We start from the raw sequence: 7,725 nt of genomic DNA on the forward strand, positions 1-7,725 counted from the left end.
CAGGAGTGAGGGGCACCGGCAGGGCTGGGCTAGCAGGGGCTGCGGGTCGGGAGTGAGGGGCACCAAGAGGGCTGGGCTAGCAGGGGCTGCGGGTCGGGAGTGAGGGGCACCGACAGGGCTGGGAGTGAGGGGCACCGACAGGGCTGGGCTAGCAGGGGGCTGTGGGTCGGGAGTGAGGGGCACTGGCAGGGCTGAGGGGAGGAGGGCTGGGCTGGCAGGGGGCTGCGGGGCGGGAGTGAGGGGCACCGGCAGGGCTGGGCTAGCAGGGGGCTGCGGGTCGGGAGTGATGGGCACCGGCAGGGCTGGGGTAGCAGGGGCTGCAGGGCGGGAGTGATGGGCACCGGCAGGGCTGGGGTAGCAGGGGCTGCAGGGCGGGAGTGATGGGCACCGGCAGGGCTGGGGTAGCAGGGGCTGCGGGGCGGGAGTGAGGGGCACCAGCAGGGCTGGGCTAGCAGGGGGCTGCGGGTCGGGAGTGAGGGGCACCGGCAGGGCTGGGCTAGCAGGGGGCTGCAAGTCAGGAGTGAGGGGCACCGGCAGGGCTAGGCTAGCAGGGGCTGCGGGTCGGGAGTGAGGGGCACCGACAGGGCTGGGAGTGAGGGGCACCGGCAGGGCTGGGCTAGCAGGGGGCTGCGGGTCGGGAGTGAGGGGCACCGGCAGGGCTGGGCTAGGAGGGGGCTGCGGGGCGGGAGTGAGGGGCACCGGCAGGGCTGGGCTGGCAGGGGGCTGCGGGCGGGAGTGAGGGGCACCGGCAGGGCTGGGCTGGCAGGGGGCTGCGGGTCTGGAGTGAGGGGCACCGGCAGGGCTGGGCTGGCAGGGGGCTGCGGGTCGGGAGTGAGGGGCACCGGCAGGGCTGGGCTAGCAGGGGGCTGCGGGTCGGGAGTGAGGGGGCACCGGCAGGGCTGGGCTAGCAGGGGCTGCGGGTCGGGAGTGATGGGCACCGGCAGGGCTGGGGTAGCAGGGGCTGCAGGGCGGGAGTGATGGGCACCGGCAGGGCTGGGGTAGCAGGGGCTGCAGGGCGGGAGTGATGGGCACCGGCAGGGCTGGGGTAGCAGGGGCTGCGGGGTGGGAGTGAGGGGCACCAGCAGGGCTGGGCTAGCAGGGGGCTGCGGGTCGGGAGTGAGGGGCACCGGCAGGGCTGGGCTAGCAGGGGGCTGCAAGTCAGGAGTGAGGGGCACCGGCAGGGCTAGGCTAGCAGGGGCTGCGGGTCGGGAGTGAGGGGCACCGACAGGGCTGGGAGTGAGGGGCACCGGCAGGGCTGGGCTAGCAGGGGGCTGCGGGTCGGGAGTGAGGGGCACCGGCAGGGCTGGGCTAGGAGGGGGCTGCGGGGCGGGAGTGAGGGGCACCGGCAGGGCTGGGCTGGCAGGGGGCTGCGGGCGGGAGTGAGGGGCACCGGCAGGGCTGGGCTGGCAGGGGGCTGCGGGTCTGGAGTGAGGGGCACCGGCAGGGCTGGGCTGGCAGGGGGCTGCGGGTCTGGAGTGAGGGGCACCGGCAGGGCTGGGCTGGCAGGGGGCTGCGGGTCGGGAATGATGGGCACCGGCAGGGCTGGGGTAGCAGGGGCTGCGGGGCGGGAGTGAGGGGCACCGGCAGGGCTGGGGTAGCAGGGGCTGCGGGGCGGGAGTGAGGGGCACCGGCAGGGCTGGGCTAGCAGGGGGCTGCGGGTCGGGAGTGAGGGGCACCGGCAGGGCTGGGCTAGCAGGGGGCTGCGGGTCGGGAGTGAGGGGCACCGGCAGGGCTGGGCTAGCAGGGGGCTGCGGGTCGGGAGTGAGGGGCACCGGCAGGGCTGGGCTAGCAGGGGCTGCGGGTCGGGAGTGAGGGGCACCGGCAGGGCTGGGGTAGCAGGGGGCTGCGGGTCGGGAGTGAGGGGCACCGGCAGGGCTGGGCTAGCAGGGGCTGCGGGTCGGGAGTGAGGGGCACCGGCAGGGCTGGGCTAGCAGGGGCTGCGGGTCGGGAGTGAGGGGCACCGGGAGGGCTGGGCTAGCAGGGGCTGCGGGTCGGGAGTGAGGGGCACCGACAGGGCTGGGCTAGCAGGGGGCTGTGGGTTGGGAGTGAGGGGCACTGGCAGGGCTGAGGGGAGGAGGGCTGGGCTAGCAGGGGGCTGCAGGTTGGGAGTGAGGGGCACCGGCAGGGCTGGGCTAGCAGGGGGCTGCAGGTTGGGAGTGAGGGGCACCGGCAGGGCTGGGCTAGCAGGGGGCTGCGGGTCGGGAGTGAGGGGCACCGGCAGGGCTGGGCTAGGAGGGGGCTGCGGGGCGGGAGTGAGGGGCACCGGCAGGGCTGGGCTGGCAGGGGGCTGCGAGGCGGGAGTGAGGGGCACCGGCAGGGCTGGGCTAGCAGGGGGCTGCGGGTCGGGAGTGAGGGGCACCGGCAGGGCTGGGCTAGCAGGGGGCTGCAAGTCAGGAGTGAGGGGCACCGGCAGGGCTGGGCTAGCAGGGGCTGCGGGTCGGGAGTGAGGGGCACCGACAGGGCTGGGAGTGAGGGGCACCGGCAGGGCTGGGCTAGCAGGGGGCTGCGGGTCGGGAGTGAGGGGCACCGGCAGGGCTGGGCTAGGAGGGGGCTGCGGGGCGGGAGTGAGGGGCACCGGCAGGGCTGGGCTGGCAGGGGGCTGCGGGCGGGAGTGAGGGGCACCGGCAGGGCTGGGCTGGCAGGGGGCTGCGGGTCTGGAGTGTGGGGCACCGGCAGGGCTGGGCTGGCTGGGGGCTGCGGGTCGGGAATGAGGGGCACCGGCAGGGCTGGGGTAGCAGGGGCTGCGGGGTGGGAGTGAGGGGCACCGGCAGGGCTGGGGTAGCAGGGGCTGCGGGGCGGGAGTGAGGGGCACCGGCAGGGCTGGGCTAGCAGGGGGCTGCGGGTCGGGAGTGAGGGGCACCGCAGGGCTGGGCTAGCAGGGGGCTGCGGGTCGGGAGTGAGGGGCACCGGCAGGGCTGGGCTAGCATGGGGCTGCGGGTCGGGAGTGAGGGGCACCGGCAGGGCTGGGCTAGCAGGGGGCTGCGGGTCGGGAGTGAGGGGCACCGGCAGGGCTGGGCTAGCAGGGGCTGCGGGTCGGGAGTGAGGGGCACCGGCAGGGCTGGGGTAGCAGGGGGCTGCGGGTCGGGAGTGAGGGGCACCGGCAGGGCTGGGCTAGCAGGGGCTGCGGGTCGGGAGTGAGGGGCACCGGCAGGGCTGGGCTAGCAGGGGGCTGCGGGGCGGGAGTGAGGGGCACCGGCAGGGCTGGGCTAGCAGGGGGCTGCGGGGCGGGAGTGAGGGGCACCGGCAGGGCTGGGCTAGCAGGGGGCTGCGGGGCGGGAGTGAGGGGCACTATTGGGAAGTGTTTCATTAATGGCCTTATAGCCCCCAGGCAACAGTCTAGCGGTGGGGGCGGGGGGCGTTGGTACTTTGGGCCCAGGCATGCGTGGGAGGAATAGGGGGAGGGGTATTGTTCCCCTAGTCCATGGGGCCCTCTTGCACTGGGGCAGTTGTGGGGGGCAGGGCAGGGGGTGAACTCCAGGTTGTGGGGTGGCCGCTCAGCCTTAGAGACTGGGGGTAAAGGTCATGGGGCAGGGGGGAAAAAAGCACCAAACAGCTCCTCCCTCTCCTTTGGGGAATCTCTGCTCCAGGCCCCCTGTACCCCCCCTCCACGGTGCCAGGGAGACCCTCCTTGTCTCCCCCTCACTGAGCCAGGGGGACCCTCCACCCTCCTGTAGCGATTCTGACAGAGCCCCTCATGCTGGTGGCTGGCACCTCAGGGCCCAGTCCCACCGTGAGGCTCACGCCCCGTTTCTGTGCCCCCATCCAGCCCCCTCCCCCCACAGACCAGGACCCATTAGCAACCCCCAAACCCTCATTTTTCACTCCCCCCTTCGCTCCATAGAACAAACTTTCCTTCAGCCTCAAGAGAGAAAATATTTGATCTTTTTCTCTTCCTTGACCCAGCCACAATCTCAGGCCGCCCCCCCCCCGCACCCCATGTATCACTTTGATTCCTGCCCATGTGGCTGGCTAACTAACTAACCCAGGCCTCTTCGGGGCCTCGGCCACTGCCCCAGCAAACAGAAAAACAAGAAAAGCAGAGGAAAAAACTGACAACGTTGTTTCCATCCCAATTTCAAAGATTTTAGCCTGGGGAAAGCTGGACAAATCGTCCCCTTCTCCCACGCCCCCCCCCCCCCCCGAAAGTGTTAAGTACAGCACCTCCCCCCCGTAATATTTCCGACACACAAAGATACTAAGGCGCAACTTTGTCCATTCCCCAAAATCTCAGTTCTCGGACCCCTCAGAAAATAAAAGAACAAGGTTAAAACTGAACCCAGCGGCTTCTTCCTTTAACCCATTTTAACCCTTCGCCCAACGTGCCCCCAGGAATGAAAATGGGGGGGTCCTCCCAGGAAAGAGCGAGCGCCCGAGACCCCCGGTTCCAGAGGTTTGTTGTGGACCCTGGGGAGGTGGGGCCGGGTCGGTGCTAATGGCGCCTGCCGGACGGTTCAGCCCAGAAGCCGGTTCCCATGTGCAGGCGCGGCGCTCGCGTTCGGCGTGTGCCACAGGCACCGGGGCTGGAGCTTTGCCCTAGTGGTACCGCAGGGGCCAGGCCTGGTGCCCCTGGAGGCTTCAGTCCCTGCGTGTTGGCGACAGGCAGCAGGGCAGGCGGAGCAGGAGCTCGCCCAGGCCCAGCCGCATGCGGAGCCCCCGGGCTCTCCCGCTAACCCGTGCCCGGGCTCTCTGGCTCTCGCAGAGGAGCCCATGGCCCCAGGGTGCTGGCAGGAAGGTGGAACAGAAAGACACTAGCGGCTGAGCAAAGCTGCTGGGATTTCCTGTGCCGGCTGGAGGGGAACAGGCCCAGCCAGGGAGCCCCCCGCCTCTGGGGGACGGCGCTGCCAAGCGCTGGGTGGAGGGACCCCGTGTGGGGAGATCCACCCCCACGCGGCCCAGGGCAGGTGCGACGTCTCAAGGTGACCGGCGCGTCCCACCCAAGGAGCAGAGCAGCGAGCACCTCCTTGCGGGGGGAACCGGGGCGCTGGCCCCACTGGAGTCACACTGCTCCTGTGAGCCGGCAGCAGCCTTTCCCGCTGTTTGTGCACAGGCAGACCCAGCTCCCGCCAGCTGGCCCGGACCGCGCGGTGGCAGCCCTGGGGGAGCCGGAAACGCCCCCGGCATCTCAGGGAAGCTGCCCCCACCGTGATGGGCCATGGGAAACCCTTGGGGCTGACAAGAGAGCGCAGTGACTGGGGCAGAGCGCTGCTCCAGCACGAACCCGAGGAAGGGCCTGTGCCCACGGAAGATGGAGGTGGAAATAAACATCCTTAAAGCAGCAGCTCTCAACCTTTCCAGACTGGCCCCCTTTCAGGAGTCTGATTTGTCCTGCAAACCCCAATTTTCACCTCACTTACAAAATCAGGCAAAAATACAAGTGTCACAGCCACACCAGGACTGAAAAACGAGACCAGGCAGGTGGGGTCAGCCCAAAGGTCCATCCAGCCCAGGGTCCTGCCTCCCACCAGTGGCCAATGCCAGGTGCCACAGAGGGAATGAACAGAACAGGGAATCACTGAGTGATCCTGTGACGAAGATCTCAGATGCGCAGCTGGGAAGCAGGGGGGCTCGGGGCTGGAGAGGGGGAGCAGGCAGAGGGCCCCTGGATGCAGGGAGACTGGGATGTGCTGGGCTGAGGAAGCCCAGGCCTGAGGCCCAGAGAGGGTCCTGTGCTGTGGTCAGTGCTCAATAAAGCCTCCTGTGTTATGCTGACTGAGAGTCACTCCAGGCTAGAGAACAGGGTTGCATTGTCCCCTGTGGGGGGGTAGCCCCTGGAGGTCCAGAGTGAGTGGTCTCCCTGCGGGGGCGTCATGGCAGAGACAGAGCTGCTAAGGCTCAGAGAGGTGCGGCTCCAGGAGGTGGAGAGGCCTGACCCCGGGAGAGAGTGGCCCCTCGAGAAGGGCTGTTGCACTGAAAGGAGCACCCCCCCCAGTCCACACGGGGCCAAGAGTGGGCACGATCTGTGCGTCCATGACAGATCCATTCCCAGCTTCTGGCAAACAGAGGCTAGGGACACTATCCCTGGCCATCCTGGCTAACAGCCATTGATGGACCTACCCTCCATGAATTTATCTAGCTCTTTTTTGAACCCTGTTATAGTCTTGGCCTTCACAGCATCCTCCGGCAAGGAGTTCCACAGGTGGACTGTGCATTGGGTGAAAAAAACAACACACTCTGGTTGTTACCATCTAATTATAAAACAACTGGACTATAAATATGGTACTTACCTTCAGGGTCTAGTACACAGAGCCGTGGCGTCTGTATGAAATGGTAGTTTGTACTGACTTTGGTAGTGCTGTTTCATTAGTCTGGTGAAAACTAGTCAAGTCTCTAGATGAGCAGTATGCCCCGGGGTACGTGCACCCCTGCTTGAGAACCACTGCTTTAAATCAAGGACAGCGGACCCGTCTCCTGGGTCCAGGGAGGGGCGATGGAGGCCAGGGAGACCAGGACTTTTTTGAGGTATTTGTTGAGACGATGCAGGTCCAGAATGGGCCTGAGGCCCTTTGGCTTAGCCCCCAGATCTCGAGGAACTTCCTCCGCAGCCCCCACACACAGGAAGGCTTCCACCTTGGATGAGCAGCTCATGAGGTGGGTCCCTGAAGAGGGGTGCGGTTGGGGGATAAGAGGGGAAATGGATAAAAACTGCCCCAGTGCCGAGCACCCAACGGCGCAAAGTTCTCTGGGACCATGTAGAGTGGAAGGGAAAAAACTGTTCAAAAAGAGTATCAGAGGGGTAGCCGTGTTAGTCTGGATCTGTAAAAGCAGCAAAGAATCCTGTGGCACCTTATAGACTAACAGACGTTTTGGAGCATCCAAACTGATTCTTTGCTGTTTGTTCAAAGAGTGAAAAATAAAGGGGGATGAATCCTGGGAAGAGCCTGGCATACTGGCCTCGGGCCCGCCTTGGGCTCCCGGGGAATCTTCCCAAGCCCGACTGGGGGCCTGAGGACCGGGCGGGCTGCTGGCACGTGCAGTCTCTCCCCTTTTGCTTGTAGGCCTCGCTCCTGGGAGGACCCGAGAAGCTGAGAGGTGGTTGTGGTTGGAAGTATCTCTGAGGCTGTGAGCGGGTACACGCAGAGAGCATGGCCTGACCTTAGAGCCCTTCAAGCTGTGCAGCTCAGGGGCCATCTGGGACCGACTGCTGAGCCTCGTCAGAAAGGCCCAAAGTCCGTAGCCACACAGACACAGACGATGCCACGGATCTGGTCGCCCAACTGGCTGTGCCTAAGGTGGTCTTGCTTCCCTCCAGGATGGCCAAGAATTCCTGCCTCAACTCCTGGGGCAGAGGGTCCCGGCGCTTGGCCATGGAGTTCCAAATTAAAGCTGCGTCTCCACAGCAACGCCCGCGGGCTGGAGATATGACGTTGCTGGCTGGCTGGCTAACACGCCTTCCTACCAAACCAACTGAGTCTTTTCACTGCCTTATTCTCAGGGGTGGTGCTCGCTCGTCCCCATCTCCTCGTCTCGGTAACAGCTGAAACCACCAGCGGCTGCTTCTTCCTCCACTGCGACCAATGGAAGCTCAGTACCAGGGTCAGAGTCCAAACCCGGGTCCGGCGCTAGGGTCCGCCTCGCAGACCACTGCAGACGATATCCATGGCTTCCAATAAGGCCAACGTGCCGAGTGCTGCCCGGGTGGCCAAGTGCCTGCAGACAGACCCACACCAAGGCCTGACGTGTATGGCTGGTACTGGTGCCTCTTTGGGGGAGGGATGGATTAACCCC

Source organism: Gopherus flavomarginatus, chromosome 11 (assembly GCF_025201925.1).
Source record: "Gopherus flavomarginatus isolate rGopFla2 chromosome 11, rGopFla2.mat.asm, whole genome shotgun sequence".
In the NCBI taxonomy this organism is placed as follows: domain Eukaryota; kingdom Metazoa; phylum Chordata; order Testudines; family Testudinidae; genus Gopherus; species Gopherus flavomarginatus.